This window comes from Vulpes vulpes, chromosome 1 (genome assembly GCF_048418805.1).
Source record: "Vulpes vulpes isolate BD-2025 chromosome 1, VulVul3, whole genome shotgun sequence".
Lineage (NCBI taxonomy): Eukaryota > Metazoa > Chordata > Mammalia > Carnivora > Canidae > Vulpes > Vulpes vulpes.
In genome coordinates this window covers 174021880-174044685 of record NC_132780.1, presented here as the reverse complement: position 1 = coordinate 174044685, position 22806 = coordinate 174021880, and the positions used below count along the sequence as shown (strand labels likewise).

Here is a 22806-nt window from a genome sequence, read left to right as displayed (position 1 = left end):
GAATTTTCAAACAAACAAACAAAAATATAAAATTATCAGTTATTTGGGCTGAATACCTTTTTAAAAGAGCTTTGTCCGACTCTCTATGGGAATTTTATAGTTATGTTAAGCTTGAGCAGTGTGTTTTAGGGAGAATTATGTAATGCATATAAGTTTTCTTAGACTGTCCTGTTCTATTTGCAAAATACTTCTGGAATTATAATTTGGTTTTTGTATATTAATTATTGCAAAATTGCTTCTTTGTATGGAAAGCAACATTGATTTGGATGATGGTAGACAATGAAAATCAAAATAATATTGTTGAAATAATGCTACATGAGGGGCAGTGCTGGGTTCATGCAGCAGAGGCCCAAGTCCTGGATCCACTGCTCACTGGCTACTGCAGCTTCAATATTCCATACCTCAGTTTATTCAGTTGAAAATGAGAAGTTTGGGTGAGATGGTTTTTAAGTTCTTTCCAGTTTTCAAAGTCAAGGGCTCTAAACTCTTAAGAGATGAAAAGTAGGATGGTGGTTCACAAGAGGAAGGAGGAAAGGGAGTTGTTAATGGGTATAGAGTTTCAGTTTGGCACTATTAACAGTGTGAATACAGTGAACATTACTGTATTGTAGATTTGAATATTACATATATATTTTTACCACTATTAAAAGTCAGGGACTCTAGTGGGTTTCTATGTTTTGTATCTCAGTAAGAATAAATTTTTTAATAATTTAAAACACGAGTACCCTAAAATTGCAAGTCATATTTATCCTGAGGTCTACTTGAACTCCCGGACACATCTGACTAACTCCCAAATTCAGAACACACGCTCTCTCCCTCTGTCTGTTTTTTTCCTAGGGTCTCTCTGTAAAATTGTCCCTTTTGAGTGAATTTTAATGACAAGAAAGTTGTCAGTGTTCACGAAGTGAAGATTGGTTGGCTGGATTCATTTATCTTCAAGAACTTTTCCTTCATGATGGGCCTGGAGAAATTTAGAATTTATCTCCAACATGGGAAATAATATCCTGCAAGAGTCTTCTTCAAAGCTTGTCCTCAAAGCCAGAGAGTTGGCAAAGGCTTACATTTGGTTTTGGAGCAAAGAGAACTGAAGTGATTGCTGCTTCTGTTCACAGTGTGTGCCTGAAGGAGGTCCTCCACGTTGCTTTTTCAACACTTCATTGGATCTTCTGTGTTGACATGGTAACTTGGAGGAGAGCTGAGCTGCTCTGTTGAACATCAGAGCATCAAAATCTAGTGGGGGCAGGGGGTACTTCGAGGTGGGCTGAATTGAATGCTGTGAGTAGGAGCAGATGTCAGCTTCCTTCCTAGCAGCCTCCACCCTACTCCTTTCCCTATATGGTCTTCATTTATTTATTTAGTACCAGTAACATTTCTCCATTGTGTGTATTGATACAGAATATATTAGTGCTGCTGAAGCTCCAAAAAGTTTTAGAAAGTAAAATGTGAATACTCTTCCACTGAACATTTAGAAAACCAAGACTACTGCCTGCCAAAGAGAAAAAGAAAATAGAGATTCCACAAAGGGACAAATGTCCTTAGCAAAGGTGAACTTCATTGGGCTATTTCTTTTGTTGGAATATTGCGATACGGGTCTTATCTCCTGTAGATTATGGAAAGCTGTGGACTAACTTGAGGCACAACTTGACTCTGCATGTTTCCCTTATGGTGAAATCTTTTTCTTTTCTTTTTTGGATCACTTCAGGGCAGAAGAGAGACAGCGTTTGGTGGGCATGTGGCTTTGTGCTGGTTGTGATGGTGGTAGTGGTGGTGGTAGGGGGGATGGAGTCTCCAGCTGAAACCAATAAAATCCACCTTGGAAGAATTCTTCAAAAGTCAGTCGATGGTTTGACAGTCCCAAAATGCTCACACAGTTCCAACAGCTGTGCAGTATTTTTTTTTTAAGAAAAAAATTTTCATGGAAAATAGACAATGGTTCTGAATTCCTCTTCCCACCCCCACCGTAAGTTTTCCTCTAGGCCTCTGATCATAAGCACTTATTTCTCAGTGATGTTGATTCATTAATCATTGCAAATACCCATGTTCAGACATCTCTGAAGTTGGCTACAACATTTCTTTATTTTTGGTAGAAGTGTGGTCAGCTTCAGCCCCACTGATTTTATTTGGGTGGAGAATAGGCTCCCTGTTAATTATGCTCAGGGGTCACTATCAGCCTCTGGAGTTTTCCATTTTGATATGTGGCAAAGAAAACATCCAGGTTCTCTACTTTACTGTGTCTGAGTTATCTTTTAATTTAGTACTACTGCACATCTTGCACCTTGTAAAGGAATGGGTACTGAGTTGCTACCTTGAAAATGTTTTCCTCCTTCTTTTCAGGGTTGCAATAAATGGTGTTCTCATCTCTCTGAAACTTGTACATGAATGTTTATAGCAGCATTGTTCATATTAACCAAAAGGTAGAAACATTCCCAAGCATCCACCAATAGATAAATTGATAAACAAAATGTAGTACATACATAAAGTGGAATATTATTTAGGCATGAAAGGAGATGAAGTACTGAGACATGGCACAATTTGAATGAACTTCAAAAAAATTATGCTGAGTAGAGCCAGACACAAAAAGATATATATTGTATGATTCCTTTTTTAAGATTATATATATATATAAATATATATTTATATTATATATAAAATATATATATATATATTTGACATAGAGAGAGCATGCATGTGCACAAGCAGGCAAAATAAAAGGCAGAGGGAGAAGGAGAAGCAGACTCCTTGCTGAGCAGAAAGCCTGATGTGCGGTTCAATCCCAGGACCTGGGATCATGGAAGATAGACATGAGCCACCTGAATGGCCCTGTATGATTATTTTTATGTGATAAATCCAAATTGGGCAAATCTATAAAGTCAAAGAGCAGATGAGGGAGGGGAGAATGGTATGGGTATTTTAGGCCTTTGGACCAGGCACAGTTGCTATTTAGCTTATCTCCTTATATTGTTCCCCCAGATACACACACACACACACACACACACAGTATATAATTTTCATAGTATATCATTCATAATGGCATTTTATTCATGGCAAATATATTGTTTTGAAGAGTCTGTACATCTGTGTTCAGGGCTAGCCTGATTGCAGGTGAAGAGAACTCTGGAAAATTGGTGGAATCTTTGGAACAGGCAACTTGAGGTAAATAATCTGTTAGCTTTTCAAAGCCTTTTGGGTCAGACTACAACAAGTATAGTCTCCTCTCCTCTCCTCTCTTCTCTCTTCCTTCCTTCCTTCCTTCCTTCCTTCCTTCCTTCCTTCCTTCCTTCCTCCCTTCCTTCCTTCCTTCCTTCCTTCCCTACTTCTTTCTTTCCTCTCCTTCTTTCTTTCACTGAACATCTCCTTTGCTTCTGTTCTTTTATTTATTCAGTTTACTTGACTGAGATCTTTTAATAAAGGAAAGAGTTTTTCTCCTGCCTAGTCCTCTGGAGCCTCAGAGTAATGGGAGATGCTAAAGTGAGTCTATTTGTAAAAGTAGAACACCATAAATCTCACTGTCACTGGGCAATGGTAATTCATATCCTGGATGAGAGTGCTTCACTAGGAGGAGGACACTACTAAGAGGAGGCTGCAGAGAGGATGGAGAGAATGTGTTCCCCTCTCCCACTTAGGGTGTTACAAGAACTTCTGGATAGAATTATATTTCAGTTTGGTGGTCTTGTTCTTCTTTCACATCTCTTAGCCATAGGAGAAAAGGAGAATAGTTTCTCCTAAAACCAAGAACAACTTAATGTTGAGTAAACGTAGAGTTGAATCACTTGGGGACCAGATTAACCAACCAAACCCAAGCTGAGGCTCTATGGAGTTAAAGTTCCATATATTGAGGGTGAAAGTCTTCTTGTTCATAGGGAAAGGACTGTGACAGCTTTTAAAAACATTTCTGGACTACAGATAACTTAATCAATATTGAGATGAATTAAGTGAAAATTAATTAGAAACATACATTGAAGTTTATCTTGAAGCACATGGTTGTTAAAATGATGGAGATAAATTAACATAAATGTTTGAAGAATTTCAGCAAAATGCTTCTTGTGTTGCATTTGTAGACATAGAAATTCGTAGATAAGAATTCAGATTACCCAGAAGATTCTGAAACCAGACCAGATTATTCATTGTTTACAAATACTTATTCTTGCTATTCCAGTAGGTAGTTCTTTCACAGGAGTTTCAAAATGAAGGTAAGAGGGACACTTTTTAAAAGAATAAGGTTTTCATATAAGAACTTTATTTTTTGGAGTAAAATAGAAAATTAAGGCAACAGAACATTCATTTGACCTATTTCTGTATGAGGTTCATATTTCTCTCAACTACATTCTCAGAGTGCCAAAAAGGAGTACCCCTAGTAACAACTGATTGGATCATGTGTGGACATGTGACTCAACATTAACCCATAAAATTTTATCACCTGGGTGAACTATGGAATTGGGGCATGGAGACTGTACCCTTCACTCTGAGGATCTGAGGAATCATGCTGAATTGGAGGATAAAGTTGCCATTGATAACTGGATAATTAAATTGAGAAGCTGCCTTGAGGAGAGAAGATAATTCAATATATATACAGAGAGACACAGCATTAAGAGAATATTTGGTCCCAAAGAAAGAGCAAAGGTGTGTGGTGACTTTCTACTTTCCCTAAGGCCCAGCTCTAGTTCCTCTATTTGGTCTCCTTGAGATTCCCTTGTGTTCTTATAATAAACTCTTTCCACTAATTCTTGCTTGGGTGAGTTTCAATTTCTCACAACCCCCAAATGATCCCCAAATAAGTCAATCCTCTGCCTGTTCCCCAGAGCCAGCACCTGTAGGGCAAATAGTGATTTCCTCCATTTTAAAAGCTTTTCAGGGATGGGGATTCCAACTCTCATAAAAGCCCATTGCAGTATTTAGAAACCTTTAATTAGAGTCTTTCTTATTCCACACAAGACTTTTGCAGAGATGAGAGCCCTTTTTTTGTTGTAGTTTTTTTTTTTTTGGTCCAGTGATATAGGTAATAGTTTCATTTCTTACTCAAAGTAGACTTACAGATCCTTCATTAGTATTTTCCAAATTTGCTTCATCATAAGAATCACCTAAGAGGTGTGAGTTAAAAATTCAGATTCTCTGTGTCTTTCTCTGAATCTGATCCAGGAAGTCTGGGGTGGAGCTAGGAATCTGTATTTTTAACAAGCATCTTTAGTGATTCCTATAATCAGGGAAGTTGAGAAACGTTGTACTTAAAGATAGTTAATAAGTTATCCCATGTGATTTACTGTTTCCAAAAAATTTCCTCACCTCTAATTGCCTCTCTACCTATGTCTACAAGTTCAAACTCTTCATTCTCTTCAAGGCTCAGAACAAATGCCAATGTCTTCATGATCTCACAACTGGAGGAAATTTCTTCTTTCATTTTGAGTGTAGGAAGATAACTCCTGAACAGTGCTTGGCTTGGTACAATATATCCTTGACCTTATCTGTGGTTTTTTAATGGAATTTGTTCTACTTTACTATTATGATTTTTCAGCTGCTTCTTGAATACCCTGTCAGACCATGTGCCCATTCACTCTGGAATTCTTGGGGCACCCAGCAGAGGGCTCTGTAAAAAGTAGATTCATGGAGTGCCTGGGTGGTTCAGTCAGTTAAGTGTCTGACTTTGCTCAGGTCATGATCTCAGGGTCCTGGGATCCAGCCCTGAGTCAGACTCCACACTCAGCAGGGAGTCTGCTTCTCTTCCTCCCTCTGCCCCTCCCTGCACTTGTGCTCTCTCTCAATAAATAAATAAATAAATAAATAAATAAATAAATAAATAAATAAATATTTTTTTAAAAAAGTTGATTCGTGTGGAATGTGTGTAAGGACTGATGGAAATCCTCTTCCCTGGAAGATATCCAATAGTAGCTTAGGGGTTATAGTGGAGCCCTCCTCCCTCCACCCCATTGGGAATCTTTACTGAATTCTCCAAGGCCAAGTCCAAGGAGGACTTGCTTCTTAATATGTGTCTCTGTACCCCACCCATTCAGAGAGGCTCCATGGTTTTGAGATCTTTGTCAAGAAAAGGTAGAAGAGGGAGAGTAGGTGAAGGAGCTGATTTTGGGTAGAATGCAGAATTTGTCAAGAAGCAATATTATTTTTCTCTTCTTTGCCTCATAGAAGAGGGAGTATTTGACTTGTTCCTTTGACTGCCTACAAGATTGGGGTGCTCAGAATATTCTTCTCTCTATAGTTAGGAACAGGCAATAGTTTCTTTTCTGAAAGTTACTGTGCCTCTAAACCCCAAACCATCAGAATGTGTGACATCGCTTGTGAGGAAAAGGAGTAGAAAAGAAATAGAAGAGAGAAGGAGCTCTGGGATGAGGTAGAGGGCAGTTCCCATTGTCTGCACTCCCATTGTTTGACTTGACAAGGAAATCTGGGAGTTTTCTGTGGTCAGATGGAGACCTCAAGTGGAGAATGAGCTTAAGTAGGCTTAAGTAGGAGCCTCTAAAAGTGATGTTGATTTGGGTGAGAGGACCTAAATTCCAAAAGGGTATAAATTGGGCCACCCATTTTGGTGGATAATGGTGGGGAATTAGAGGCAGAGCTGCAGAGCCTCAGCAGCCTTCTTACCTCAGGGGTACTAGGCAGGGAGAGGTCTCTGAGTGCCCTCTGAAGAACAGCATGTGCAACTCTCCTGAGATAGCGTTTGGCTGCCTGCCATGGTGAAACAAGCAGCAAAAAGGGACAGTGGATTTCTATATATGATTTCTGGCCACCCTTGAAGCAAAAGGGTGTCAAACCTCCCCCAGAACTCACCATGGAAACTTTTGTAGTGACCATATGCTGAAGAATGAGACAGAAAGGAGGAAAGCGAGAGAGAAGAGTGGGAGAGCAGACCACTCCCCACCTCTCCAACACAAGCAGCTTGAATCAATACTTCAGCTAGGACTGGAGAGAACAGAAAGCTTTGCACAGGACCCAAGATGGTTTTAATTGCCAAACATGATGAAAAAATAATGGAACCAGAACTGGGATTTTGTTAACAGAGGTGGCTACTCAGCAGAAAGGGGATTTTGAAATGGTGAAACAAATAGCTGTTAATTAGCAAAATTTCAATAATCCAAGTTTATATTTCTTAGTTCGGCAAATTACATATGCAATGAATAGATTTTCTACTGAATTTCATTCTGTCATTTTTAAAATACGGACTCTAGACCAATTTCTGTGTTTGAATAAGGATATGACCAGTACTCTTCCAATAGAAAGATTATTTGTGAACTCTTGCACTACAATACCATGTTGCCTTTCTGATGGTAATATTATAAAAATGATATGTAGATACACTGAGCAATCCATTATTATGCAGTTCCTTTCTTCATTTGGAATTACTCTTTAACTTTTAGTTTATGTGTGTGTTTGTTTACCATTTTACCAAAGTATAATCAACATATAATAAATTATATACATTTAATATGAACAGTGAAACCACCAACACAATTGAGGTAATGAACATATGTACTATTCCCCTAAGTTTTTTTGTGTCTTTTTATAATCCTTCCCTCCTGCTGTTCCTTTCTACCTTCCTCATGCCCCACAGCTCCCATCTCCCAAGTCTCCAGGCAACCAAATGATATGCTCTTTGTCATTTTTAGATTAGTTTGCATTTTATAGAATTTTGTATAAATTGAATTATGCAATAGGTATTCCTTTTTTTTTTCAGCTCCTTTCACTCAGTTTAATTATTTAGCAATTCATCTGTGTTGTAGTGTGTATTAACAGTTCATTCCTTTTTATTTCTGAGCATTTCATCATATAGATATACCACACTTTCTTTATCCAAACACTTGATAATGACCAGTTGGATTGCTTCCAGCTTTGGCTATTGCAAATGAAGTTGCTATAAACATTAGTATATAAATCTTGAGTAAATACTTAGGGATTGGAATGACTGGATCACATGGTAAATATATGTTTAACTTTTTAAGAAATTGACAATCTGTTTCCAAAATGGGTATATTTTATGTTTCTACTAACAGCATATGAGAGTTTCATTTCATCCACACATTTGCCAACACTTGTTATGTTCAATGTTCTTTTCTTAATATTAGACATTCTGTGAAGTGTTTGGTGGCATTTCATTATGGTTTTAATTTGCATTTCCTTAATGACTAATGATAATCATGATTAACATCTTTTTATCTTACTTGCCATCTGTATGTTTTCTTTACTGAAGTATGTGTTCATATCTTTCATCTATTTTTTAAAAATTGGGTTATTTATTTTCTTATTATTGTGTTCTTTTGAGAGTTCTTTATATATTCTAAACAGAAGACATTTATCAGATATATGATTGATAGATTGATTTTAGATATATTATTTACAAATGTCTTTCTCCCAGTCTGTGGCTTGTCTTTTATTCTGTTAACATTGTCTTTTGAAGGGCAGAAATTTTTTTAAATTTATTTTTTTAGAGATTTTATTCATCTATTCATGAGAGACACACATAGAGAGAGAGAGAGAGAGAGAGAGGCAGAGACACAGGCAGAGGGAGAAGCAGGCTCCATGCAGGGAGCCCAATGTGGGACTTGATCTGAGGACTCCAGGATCACACCCTGAGCCAAAGGCAGACGCTCAACCACTGAGCCACCTAGGCATCACATGAAGGGCAGAGACTTAAAAAATGTTGAAGACTATTTAATTTTGTTTGCATGCTTATTTACTTACAAATCATGCCTTTGATGTTATATCTAAGAAATCTTTGCCTGGTGCAATTTTGTATTTGTTGTTAATCCCTAAGCATTCCTAAAGAACATTATTTGGTTTTAGTCAGGTACCTTGAGGTCACCAAATTCTCTTCCCATTTTTTCATAGTGTTCCTAATTTGTTGTTGAATGTTCCAGTGACATCGTGTTGCTTATCCTGCCAGCTAAATGGCTGATAAAGCCATTAATAAATGTCAACCATCTCACTCAATGACATCCCTTAGGTTAATGTTGAGTATAACCAATTTTGGGTTTAGTCCTCCAGTTGATTGTATACTCACACATTAAAATATGATCTAGACCATATATTCTTCACTTATTCCTAAGAGTACTATATTTAGAGAAATCAGATTCTCTGAACTACTGTTTTTTCCTTTTTGACATGATCTATCCATTGCAAAAGAAAACTAAGTTGATCTGGCGTAATTCTCCCTCTGGATTCTCTGAACATTCTACATACACCTAAGTTTAGACTCCCGTAACTTAAATATTGATCTGCACCGAGCACAAATAATCAGTGACATGAATAAGCTTATTTTCAGATATATGGTGACTAATAAATATCCTTCCAACCTCTTCTAAATATTAATCAAATTGATTTGAATTTTTGGTACATTCCTGTCTTTTTTCTTTTTTTTTTTAATTGAAGGAAGCACACCAATTCTTTATTATTTTTTATTTCAGCACTCTTCAGGGTCTTCTGCTAAATTCAGAGCTCTTCTGCCTCTTCCCTTGACTTCCTTTCTTGAGGTTTGCATATAATTCACATTCCATCATAAGGAATTCACCTCACCACTAGGTTTTAATTGTTCAGGTTGTCATAAATCTCTTATTTGTGGCTCATAATTACTCTTCCTGGGTGTGTTGCTTCCAGCTCCACACATGTCTTAGAACAAAGTTTACTCATACTATTTTCAACCACAATTCAACATGCTTCCCTTTGTGTTTCCTGTATGGCTGTTTCCCATCAGATTTCCAATCTTATCTCTCCCTTCTTTGACATATTAGCTCTGTTGGAGACTCAGCCTTATTGACTTTTGTAGAACAATCAAACTCATGATTCTTCTATGCATCTGTCCACCATCTTGCAACAAAGAGGCTAATTGTCTTGACATGCCAATTTGTCAACATGAAAGTGTATTTTATGTAAGTTCTCTCTGTGGCCCCTTTAGAAAATTTGGAGATTTGAAAGCATCTTTTTTTTTGCACTCAGCTTCATTATGATCTTGAAAGTTCTGGGACCTTCTAAAAATATAACAAATAAATAAATGAATAAATGATAAATAAATAAATAACATCTTCAACCCCAGTGGGTTTTGAAATAAAATGTCTAAGAATATTCGCTGGATTGATTCAGTGATAATCTGGTGCTTGACAACTGTCAAGCAGGATGCTTCGGACTCCATCTTCTACCTACTTGCCTGGGTTACCGCTTTACGGTTGTAATACCTCTGGAGAGAGGATTTTGGATTGATTTGAAGTAATATGTGAAAATGTGGTCATGGGTTCCTTACAGTCTCCAGTGGAAATTTGTCCACATCAGAGAACCTTTGCATGAGGTGGCATGATTGGTTTTATATGTTCCAGGGAGGCCTAGTATTTGACAAGCTGGGAATGTTTTGGATTAAAATGGAAGCAGGTTGGCAGAATGATGTGGGGAAGCTTGCATAATGTATAATGCCTGTCAGCACCCTGCCTTGATCGAGCCAGTGCTTATGAGTCCCTCAGTTTAATGAGTCCAATATACACCTATGAGTTTTTATAAGCTAACACCAAAGCAAGTTAGAAAGAGTTGAAACACATATGTTTTTTGACCAACTGTGATATTTCCAGGGACTCACCCATGAGACTTTAAAATGCCTATAAAGTTTTCTATTGGAAGCAGTTTCTGGCAGCAATAGTGTGCTTAGGGTCTAAATTTACACAGGCCTGTGAAGGTGTATCACCTTCATGATCTGAAGATCTGCTTTGTGATGATTCCTTCTTTCCTAATCTTCTATAGTCTTGTATTCATTTATTTTGGCCAGAAACTAAAACCTTTTGCTTAATCTAATGCTCCTTGATCTATACAGTTATTCAAATTTAAAAAGTCCTGAAATAACCAAAAGCATTCATGGGTAGTAGGGTTGGGTGATTATAATAGAATTGCTTGATTAACTGAGACTTGACATGAATCCATTCTTGTGTCCTTCCTTATTGATGAAAATTTTATTTGAATATTTCCCCAACCTTAGTAAGTTAAACATAGTAAGCATAATAATTTTTCTCTAATGATTGAAAATGTTGTGTCTGAGATCACATATATGAACATTTACTCTCATTCAGAACAGTTCTTAGCATACAGTAGGTGCTTGGTGAGTATTTGCCGAGAAAAAGTGAATGAATTGCAAAGTACCGTCATTACAGAAGATGTGAGAGAAGAACTTAAGACCACACTGACCTCAGGACATACATTGCCTATTTTCCTGTAAAAGATTGTCTTCTACTCTTTATTTTTTCTAAAATTGGAATGCAGAAAGAATCACTCAGTTAACTGTGTGAAATTTGATAGGTTCTGATTAACTAACAAATATTTTTCTCCTTGTGTCTTTTGTAGAGAAAACATTCAAAAAGACTGACAGTATTAGTAAGAAACAGGTTTGCTCAGATGTAGCTTAAGACATTGTAAAGCTGTCTTGAGCATTCAAGAATGTAGTGGGTTTTGTGTGTGCCAAAACCCTTTAGCTTATACCATCCCAACTCCAAGATCAGAAAGTTCAATGATCCACAGAGTCAAAAGGAGTACAGCTCAAGCCAAAAAGAGTGACAGGATACGCTGTTATATATTGTATATTGCCCTCTTTTAAGAGATGCTTTTTCAAAGAAGACATGAAATGAGAATTCCCTAGCCAGGCTCTCTACTCTCATCATTACAGCATAATTGGCACGATGGTTTCCCTGACATCTGTACCAAAGATGTTGCTGATTGCTGAACGCATGATATTGGCAATAGTTGTCAGCTGTTCTGGGTTAGTGTAGCTGATGTAATCACCAAAGTTTCATTCATAACAAGCGCTCATCTTATATGGCCCCTTAACCACTTGAATATGGATTTGTGCTGTACAGGTTAAAGTTCAAGTATATATGCAGCATGAAGCAGTCCAGAAAGTTCTGGTAGGTATTTTATTTGCCAACAATGTTTCTTTCAGTTCTGTCCAATAAAAATAGTTTAAGCGGATGGATGGTGTGGAGAGACAAGGTTCTTATACCTATAGGTCTCTCTGATCTTTCATCTTTCCCCCTGAGGTCTCTACTACACTTTTCATCAAAAGCACCAGATACACACTTCTTCAGGATTGATTCTCATGCCTGTTTCACAGCAATTGATGATGTGTGCTTTCCTTGTGTAGCCATGTGGATGGTGTAACTGATCTTCCTTGTTCAGCAGTTAATAAGCACTTTGCTTTGCTGGCAGACTCCTCTTTTAAGACTTGGCTGAGGCATCTTCTCTGTAAGACTCATTTCTTGACACCCTCCTGCCCCCAAAACTTCTGCTGCTGCTCTCATAACATCATGTGTTTATGTCTGTCAAAGCACTTATAGCACTGTATTGAAATTTCGTGGTATATATCTGTCATCCTCTCTAGAGTGTAAGTTTTTCTAGGTCAGTGGCTGCCTGGGATTTCAACTCCAATTTTTCTGATTTCAATCCCTCTGCAAACTCTTCATACTTTGTCACACATGGGTTACAAAGTGAAGCTATGGGTGCCTGAGCTCCAGAAATTTGTAAGAACAATACATTTAAATATGCATACAGTGTTATATGACTGCACACAATCAAATCTTTCTTTTAAAGAGATAGGCCAGTATCTGAGGACTAGAGCAAAGCACATGCCAGAGGTCAAATTCACTTAAGAGGTGATTGTTCATTGTCTGAAGTTTCATATTGTGAGCATGATCTTTGTGTAGAGGTGGTTTGGCTGGAAATGTTTAGGGTCTGTGTTTTACTTCCCCGTTTTATTCATAGTTTTGTAATAAGATAAGAATCTTAAGTGGTCTTACAAGTAGAGAAAATGAAGTTCATTCCAAATACGTGGCTGTGAGCCCATGATGTGTGGAATGAAGGAGGGCTTCGTCTTTTTCCTGTGTTAACTATGAGGAGTAAATGCCACTAAATGGGCTCAGAGAGTTTTCCCCAAATGCTTAATTTCCCTCCTGAGGAGGGGATAGCAGAATTATGGAATCCAAGTGTTGGAAAGTACTTCAAAGATTCTATTAATATATTGGTGACAGATAGATTGAGTAGATAATTCTAACTTTCCATATCCACAGTGCTCGATAGTTGGTTAACAAACCAACCATTAGCTCTTTTCCCAGACAAATGCTTTGCATTAACAAAAGGTGGAGATACTTAGATTGATTTGCTTTGTTATCCTGATCCATTACATATACCACTTAATATTCCAAAGTGGTGTGTATATGTCTCTAGAATGGAATTTAAAAAATATTTTACCAATATATATTATAATGCACATGTCTTAGCTACATTTTCAGGTGTGCAAAAAAAGTAACTGTCTTTAGTTTCCTGTCATTTGAATTTATCTTCATCTCTCCATCTACATCTTTGCAGAAAATGAAATCTTAGAAAATGCCAGGCAAATATAGTCATTTTAGGTTAAAACTCAGTCTATTAAAATTTTCCTTCTGCCTCTTTCCCCAGGCCATGCCATCATTTTCCAGGATTCCGTGTAGGAACTCTTGGACTCCTGAACTTATTGGGGTGTTCTGTAACTCCACCCATTGTACTAAACGGGTGGGGACACAGGCCCAAGGATTCTAAAAAATTGTCTCATTCTTCTTTAGTCTCATCTGATGTAATCCTTACTGAGTCTGGACTGACAATTTCATTATAACCAGTATTACTTCTGTGCTTATTGTTCAAATAAGGAATCAAAGTGCAAAAAATTCAGGGTTTTTCAGCTTAAAAGCTTTCCTCACAAGCCATTGTTTCTTATAAAGATTGTATTTGGAACCTGAAAAACTGAGTCTGCATCACTGGATATTGGGCACATTGTATTTGATTTTATTGTAAACCTTATGGCTTACATATATATTATATATGTATAGCTTTTCATGGGTGAATATTTTTAACAACCAACCTTATCAGTAACTTTCTGCATCTTTGCAGTAGAAATTCAACTCTGAGTGCATGAGGTTGGAGGACCTAGCTGCCTGGACTGGTGGTGGCAGGGACTCTAGGAAATAAGGACATGCAAGAGATGGAGGTCATGCATTACAAATTCTTCAAATAATTATCCTTCCACATAAATGAAACCATTCATATTTATAAGTCTGATGAGGCATTAAATGTTATGAAGCTTCTAATATCATTAGAATGGAAGCTTATTCCTATAGACTACTAAAGGGGTCAAATTTTTTCCCTCTTAAAGTTATTAACCTTGATTAATAAAATATGGAAGAGGATAAATTCTTGATATAAATTCTTCAGCAGAAATTTATTATTTATAACAAATTATTTTTTAAACATAATAATTTTAATTTTACATATTTTTCATGTTGATTTTTGAGATAAGGGTATTTTGGAGGGGGTGGGATTAGAAAGCTTTATAGCTAGTGGAATTTAGGATTAAAACTGTCAGTAATATTGTGAATGTTTAGCAACTGCCCTGACCCCTGTCTGGCAGGCCTCTGGGACTCTGGGGAGAGCAGAGCCTCTGAAACCAGGCTGACTGATTCCATATCCTGGCTTTTCTCTCTTTCTCTTTTATTTGTAGTTTCAAATTTTTATTTAAATTCCAATTAGTTAACATACAATGTAGTATTAGTTTCAGGTGTAGAATTTAGTGATTCATCACTTACAACACCCAGTGTGCATCACAAGTGCCCTATTTAATACCCATCATTCATTTAATATATCCCCCTGCCCATCTCCTCTCCAGCAAACCTCAGTTTGTTCTCTATGGTTAGGAGTCCGTTTTATGATTCGCCTCTCTCTTTTTCCCCCTATATTCAACTGTTTTGTTTCTTAAATTCCACATATAAGTGAAATCATATGGCATTTGTCTTTCTCTGACTTATTTTACTTAGCATAGGACCCTCTAGCTCTGTCCACATCATTGCAAATGCCAAGATTTCATTCTTTTTGATGGCTAAGTAATATTTCATTATATATAATATATATAATATCTATATCTATATATTTATATCTTCTTTATACCACATCTTCTTTATCCACTCATTAGTCAGTGGACATATGGCCTATTTCCATAATTTGGCTATTGTTGATAATGCTGCTGTAAACATCAGAGTGCATGTACCCCTTCAAATCTGTATTTTTGTATCTTTTGGGTAACTACCTAGTAGCATAATTACTGGATCATAGGGTAGTTCTATTTTTAACTTTTTGAGGAATAGCCATACTATTTTCCAGAATGGCTACACCAGTTTACTTTCCCACCAAAAGTGTAAGACTGTTCCACATCCTTGCCAACACCTATTGTGTTTAGCAACACCTTATCTTGCGTTTAGCCATTCTGACAGGTGTGAAGTGATAATCTAATTTTAGTTTTAATTTGTGTTTCCCTGATGAGGAGTGATTTGAGCATGTTTTCACGTGTCTGTTACTGACTTTTCTCTTAATGAGCTGCTATAGGACCCCTTTGTGCCTCAACTTCCTTACTTATCTGTGAGATGGTAACAATAACTCTACTGAAAAAGGTTGTTGTAGGGGTAAAGAGAGTTAAAGTAGGTGGAGAATTAGGCCAGAGGGTGAAGTCTTAACCACTAAACCTTACCTTTTATACAAATCCAAGTGCACATTTTTTCCTTCATAAATATGATATCCAAGGGGTATAATCTTTAGATTGACTTATTTTTTTAAAGATATTTATTTTAGAGACAGAGAGAGAGAGAGCAAGTGTAAGTGGGGGGAGGGACAGAGGAAGAGGGAGGATCTCAAGCAGACTTCATGCCAAGTGCCAAGCCTGATGTGGGGCTTGGTCTCATGACAATGAGATCATGATCTGAGCCGAAATCAAGAGTCTGATGCTCAAGCGACTGAACTACCCAGCTTCCCCTAGGTTGATTGACTTTTCACAAATAGAGGACAGGTGAAAGGACTTGTTTTGGAATACTCCTATCAAAAAAAAAAAAAAAAAAAAAGGAATACTCCTATCAATGGATGTTGTCAGGTTACATAACTGGGCAATTATTTGATATTTGCCACGTGTCAAGTGCTGTTCTGGGGTAGATTGCAGGAATATGAAGTGTGCTTGAACATGGTCTGTCTCCAGGGAATTTAGAAACATGGCAATAAAATGGGCACATAAAAGATAGTTTTCAGAGCAAAATAGTTTATGCAAAGGGTCAGTTGAAACCATTATTGTTCAAGGATAGTTGTGCTGACATGAGCTGTGTGTCCAGGACTTTGTGTGTAGTACTCCACTTCATGCTTCTTTTGTTAGAAAGGTATCTTTCCTCCTTTAGGAAATGTTCCCTGACCCTACCGCTAGTCTCTTTTGGGCATACTGGGCAAGGAATGGGGAGGGCATTCCTTGTAGGAAGAATGGCATAAACAAGGCACTGAAAACATTGGAGATCCTAGGTGGGTTTGGTTCTGTAAAAATGTAATGTGTACCATGGGAAGTGATAGGAATGTTACTGAGATAGGGCAGGTGATGACGGGTCATCAGAACCTTTTAGGCAAAAGGTTGTTATAATTAGGCTTTACATGTTAGGAAACAATCCAATGTCAGTGTGAAGAATGGTGTTCCTATGGACAGTATTAGAGATAGGGAAACCATTAGGAGGCTAATATAATAATCCAGGTGAGGCTTGTTGCTGGCACCTACTAGCTAGGTCATCCTAGGCAGAGAGAGGAGGAGATGGATTCATGAGCTATTTGGGAGAAATATGCAGAGGTCAGGAATGATATGAATGCTTTGGATCCATTAGAAGGTGTCATTGCCTGAAATGGGGGACATAGGAGAAGAAGCAGGATCAGACAGGTGGGAATGAGTGTGAAGAACCTATCAGATATCCAGATGGGGGAATCATAGGTTGGATGTGAATTGGTTACTGGCATATGTGGGTGAACTGGACTAGAAAGTGTGTGGAGTGGGCAGAGTGGTAAACTAGGATAGGGTCTGGGAAACACTCATATTTAAAAGTGGGAGGAGGAAGAGGAGACACAAAGAAGCCTGAGAAAACACAAAGATGGGGGCAGGGATAGGAGTGTAGGGAATAGAAGGAAGTGGGAGGAAACCAGTGAGGATTACCTTTGAAAATGTGGCTAGTAAGGTTTGGAGAAAGAGTAATTAGAAGAGAATATGCAGAAAATAGGTAAGCAAAGGGAAGTTTGAACAGGGATGCCAGGAGAATCCTGTTAGGATGGCCCAGGCATGGGGTTATGACTGTAAGAACCAGAGTGACAAGAGAATAGGAGAGAAGGACACTGTGGATATTAGGAAGGAGGGCTCCTCAAGGCTGGGAGACTGGGCAAACAATGATGCCGTTGTCGGGAAGAAGGTCATCCCCAGTTGGGCTATTTCCAGGGATATGTTCTTCTAGGTTGATCATAGTATAGAAATTATAAATAGAACAAGTTGTAATAGTGTAATAGTGTTATTATTTTAAATCAGCTTCTGTTTGTATATACTAGCAAAAAGTGTTTCAGTAATGTTTTTCACAGACACTCAATTATTATTTAAATGTGCAGAGACTGTGCCTTAAAGTGACAAATGAAGATAATACCAGTTTTCATCTCTCAATTGGAGGGCAGGCTGTATAACATACTGTATAACCCCCGAGACACTGCTAGTTCCCACTTGTTTAAAGAGGGGGCAGTAAAATACCTTCTTCAAAATGTTGTTATGATGACTCAATGAGATTCGTGTACACGTAAGCATAGTGGCTGGACATAATAAATACAGAAGAAAAGATTAGTTGTTATTGTTGTTCCTATAATGGCAGTTACTCTTACATGTGGTTTTTATGCAAGTTGCAATTTATTGACCAGAGTTCCCGTAATTTGAAAATTATGATAATTGTAAGTAAGCTTATATTTGCTTCTGAGCTATTAGTAAGAAGGAGATATTATTAGAAAAATAAAATTTGCAGAAATTATTAAAAGAAAATATTTACCTACTTAAGAAAGCTGCTTTTTCACCATTTTAGGAAGGCTCTTCAGATACACATGATTGAATTTCATGTAAACTAAAGCTAACAAGCAGATATTGGGGTATATTCAAGTTATTCAAATCTGTTATGGAGTGCAGAATGCCTACTAAATAACATTTAACCCCGCGTAGCCACAGGAGGCTTAGCCTTAAAATTATATTTGTTTATATATATTCTATAACAGAAAAAAATGTACTGAACTCAGAAAACATTTCTCTTCAATAGGAGAGGATTACTAAGGGGTTTGATAACTTTTTTATTTTTGGGTATGATTCAACTGCTGAGATTAGGAAGGGATTTATTTTATGTTCCCTCTGAAATGTGGCATTCTCTGGGACTGTATTCTACATACAGGAGGTATTCAATAAATATTACTAGTATTTATGCAGGAATAAAATAACATTTTTGTAATAATTTCAGAAATTGGTTCATCATAGCATGCAGTTTATTGGAACATTTTAATGTTTATTTTAGTCATCTAGTGTCAGTATGGGAAGATATCTCACTTTAATTAACGGTTTGATTTTCTTCTGGAACATGTACTCACAAATTACTCCCTTTCTTTCCCAGAGAATAGACTAATTCATTATGGACAGGCTTTCTGGAAATGTGATGCTTAGCATCAGGCTGTGGTTATTATATTTATGAGCAACATGAGTCAGGTTTCTTCTTCTCATGAAGGATTGAGGTTTCACATCAAGGAGTATTTATTTATTAATCTCATTTCCTCCATAAAACTCTGTGAGATATGATATATTTTAAGCTCAATCTGAGATACATTAAGATTTGTAACAATCTTGAAGTAAAATTGATTCCTAAAAAGGTTTTTTAATTAACTATTAATTTCCCCTTTTTACAACTGTAGTTTTGGCTTGTAGAATGAAAAAAAGAGACAAGTTTGGGCTCCTATGTCCCAATCTTATCAGAAGTGCACTTTTAAATAAGAGAGTTCCAGACCTTTCATTGTCCATTGAATTTTAGACTTCTTGAGTTAAATCAAAAGAGAAAATTATCATATAATCCTTCACTTCCATTCTAGGTGAGATTACTCATGGATCCTGACCAGATCTCTTTTATTTTTCTCCCTATTTTACAGTATCTGTTTCCTGTCTTTAGAGAAATGCAGTACCTTTTCAGAAATGAATCTAAAGTGATTCCAGCATGATCAGTCTAATTTAGTTAGAGGTAGAGTTTCAAGTTTCAGGGGAAGGGTCTGAACTGGGGAAGAATATCCCCAAGATTCCAGAGTCTCATCTCAACAATGTTTTGGGTCTTCTTTGAGATCTCTAAAATATCTATATCAGCAGGTTGTCCTGAATAAGATATTCCAATAAGATATTCTAATTGTTTATAGCACTTCACTAAATCCACTAGTTTATGTGTTCTGTAACTTTATATCTAGTGATTAGTGAAATGACATAGACCTCAGTGGTGAAATCAGGTAAGTCTAGGTCTTCCCAATCTCTCTGTTTTAGTTTCTGCATTTAAAAATATGCATTGAAAAATGACATACTTACCAAGAACAAAACAAATGAAATCCCCTTTTTGATACCAGATGCTGGATGACCCTTGACAAAAGAAACAAATCCTCAATAGATCCTCTGATTATAAGTCTAAAAAGCCACTTAGTATAAATAGTATGCAATTAAAAACACTTAGTAAATCCTTTTTTCTTAAACATATTCTGATTTCCCAGCCCCCCCTTTTTTCCACATCTATTTCATCTATTCATTGGGGTTTCAAATTCCCTTAAAAACCAGATAAAACCTTTTATTTCCCAATTATAAGTACGATATCAAATGCAAATAGAGCATGGAGGCTGAGTAACTCAAATTCACACTAGGGTATAAATGACTAATACCAGAGTCTTTTCACAAAGCAAGGATCATTGCTGTTCAAATGGAGGGCTTGAAACTGGTCTGAACTAGGAGCAGGCATAATGCAAATTGGATGTGTTGTTCACCATTTCTTCTGTTTCCTTGTGACTCTGTTTATGTCTTGAATCAACAGATTGATTCTATATATCACCAATAACACATTCATCACTTCTGCATGTTATCTCTTGGCTTTTGTAAAGTGTATAGAATTGGAATAATTATAACTCAGGCTGTTCATATATTAAAAACATATGATTTGAAACAAACATACCTTTAAGAAAAGACAACATTTGGAACTTGTTATCTTTGCAAGAATAGGTTTTTTTTTTTCTTTTTGAAAAGACAATTGTATGGGATTCTAATGCTCTGGCTGACCTAAGAGAGGAGCAGTAAGGGGCTTAATGCTTTTCTTTCCTCACACAGTTTTCCTGGCCAGTGCCTGTGATTTGAATGATTGGCAAGCTCTGTAACTGAGTTCTTGGGAAAACAAATGATCTCATAGATGGAGCTGCTCCACGTTAGGAAGTGCAAGAATTATGAAATGCAGTCACAGCAGGGAAAGAAGTTTTTTTGCATTTGGATGGCGACCTTTTGTTTCTAAGGTACCATAGGGTGGATGTGGCTAATAAATGCCTCTACTGTGGTCCTGGGGAAAAATTCTGTTTTTTCCCCCCACTCTCTTCCTATTTATTTATTTATTTATTTATTTATTTATTTATTTATTTATTTTTATCCAGGTTTTTGGCATGTGATATGCTTGAGGCTACCAGGTGAGAATACCTTTTAGCTTGGCTTTGATTCCAAATCCAAGGAAGCTCTGCTCTGGCTCTTTTAGAACATTCATCCCTCAGTGGTTTGTAGTCATTTATCTGTGTTGAAGTGATGTACATTGTTTCTGATATTGTTATAGGAATTCAACAAGAGTTTAACTAGTACCCTTTTCGATCTTCTCATATATTCAGGAAGCTGTAGTAAGGGGGAGAGGTAGGGACCTTGCCCTGGAGAAGGACTTGTTCTGTGATGGGACTCAGGCCAGGAAGGAGAGGTCTCAGTAGTCTCAGTCCCAAGCACATCTGGTCAGCCCAGACACAGAGTCAGTTTTCTTCTCTGCACGTGTCTGGGTGGCTCCTAACAACCTAGCTTCAGTTTTTATCTTTCTATTATCTGTTCCTTAAGTACTTTGCTGGACTCTTGGGCTCAGAAGATTAACAGAGAAGAATCTTTTCCCTCTGTCTTTCTAGTTTTTATCTTTAAGCTGATTCTGATTTCCCTCCTTTTAAAATAGACTATTTTTTTTAGAAGAGTTTTGAGTTTACAGTAAAATTGAATAGAAATACAAAGATTTCCTGTATATTGCCACCTTCAACGTCCCTCACTATCAATATGTAGCACCAGAGTGGTACATTTTTTTTTTTTTTTTGTGCAACTGAGAACCTACATTGACTCATCATTGTCACCCAGAGTCCATAGTTTATGTAAGGGTTCACTCTTGGTGTTGTACATTTTGTGGGTTTGGACAAATGTATAATGACATAAAGTCATCATTGTGGCATCATGCAGATAGTTTCACCACCCTGAAAATCCTCTCCTCTCTGCTTATTCACCTGTCCATCTCTCCTGACCCTTGGCCAATCACTGATCCTTTTACTTTCTCCATAGCTTTGCCTTTTCCAGAAGGTCATATATTTGTAATCATATCATAGCCTTTTCAGGTTTTTTTTTTTCATTTAGTAATATGCATCTAATTTTCTGCCACATCTTTTTTTTTTAAAAGATTTTATTTATTTACTCATGAGAGACATAGAGAGAGAGGCAGAAACATAGGCAGATAGAGAAGCAGGCTCCCTGCGGGGATCCCCAGGACCCCAGGATCATGACCTGAGCTGAAGGCAGATGCTTAACCACTGAAACACCCAGGAGCCCCTTTGCCATGTCTTTTCATGGCTTAATTGCTTAGTTTTTTTAAGGAGATGAATGATAATCCATTGTCTGAATGTACTACAATTTATTCACCCATTTACCTACTGTTGGAAATCTTGGATGCTTCTAAATTTTGGAAATTATGGTAAAGCTAAAGGTAAGTATCCTAGTGTGGCTTTTTGTAGAACAAATTTTCATAAAATTTAAAAAATAAATTTTCATAAATTTTTGAGTTCTTTGGGTAAATACCAAGGAGTGTGATTGCTAGATTGTATGGGAAAAGTATGTTTAGCCAAATTGTCTCCCAGAGTGACTGTACCTTTTTGTATTCCCACCAGGAATGAATGAGAGCTCTTGTTGCTCCATATCCCTGCCAGTATTTGCTGTTGTCAGTGTTCTGGATTTTGGCCATTTTAATAGGTATGTAGAGGTATCTTATTGTTGTTTCTTCTTTTCCTTTTAAGATTTATTTATTTATTTGTGAGAGAGATCTACAGTGCACTGGTGGGGGTGTGGCAGAGGAAGAGGGAGAGAGAGAATCTCAAGCCGACTCCCCACTGAACATGGAGCCCAACACAGGGCTTGATCTCAAGACCCTGAGATCATGACCAGAGTTGAAATTATGAGTCAGATGCTTAACTGATTGAGCCACCCAGGCACCCCCCATTGTTGTTTTAATATGCAATTCTCTAATGACATTTGATCTTGAGAATCATTTCATATGCTTATTTGCCAGCTGCATATCTTCTTTGGGTTGGTGTTTGTTTAGGTCTTTAACCCATTTTATTTATTTATTTATTTATTAAATTTTTTATTTATTTATGATAGTCACACACAGAGAGAGAGAGAGAGAGAGAGAGAGAGAGAGAGGCAGAGACACAGGCAGAGGGAGAAGTAGGCTCCATGCAGGGAGCCTGACGCGGGACTCGATCCCGGGTCTCAGGGTCATGCCCTGGGCTGAAGGCGGCACCAAACTGCGGAGCCACCCGGGCTGCCCTCTCCATATAAACTTTAAAATAAGTTTGTTGATATCCAAAAAATAACTTGGGATTTTGACTGGATCTACAGGTCAAAGTTAGAAGAACTGACATCTTGACAATATTGATCCT

At 37.3% G+C, this 22806-nt stretch overlaps 1 long non-coding RNA gene across 3 annotated transcripts in view; it reads left to right on the top strand.

The window, feature by feature from the left end:
- The window catches only part of LOC140595438 (uncharacterized), a 270399-nt gene that overhangs the window by 125910 nt on the left and 121683 nt on the right, over nucleotides 1-22806 (top strand). For 2 of the 3 annotated variants that reach the window (XR_011997036.1, XR_011997037.1), the window contains one exon: nucleotides 22036-22117. This is a non-coding gene — a long non-coding RNA (uncharacterized lncRNA). Of the gene's footprint in view, nucleotides 1-20200; nucleotides 20380-20514; nucleotides 20548-22035; nucleotides 22118-22806 lie in introns of all 3 variants that reach the window. The other variant, XR_011997034.1, reaches the window with a different exon arrangement.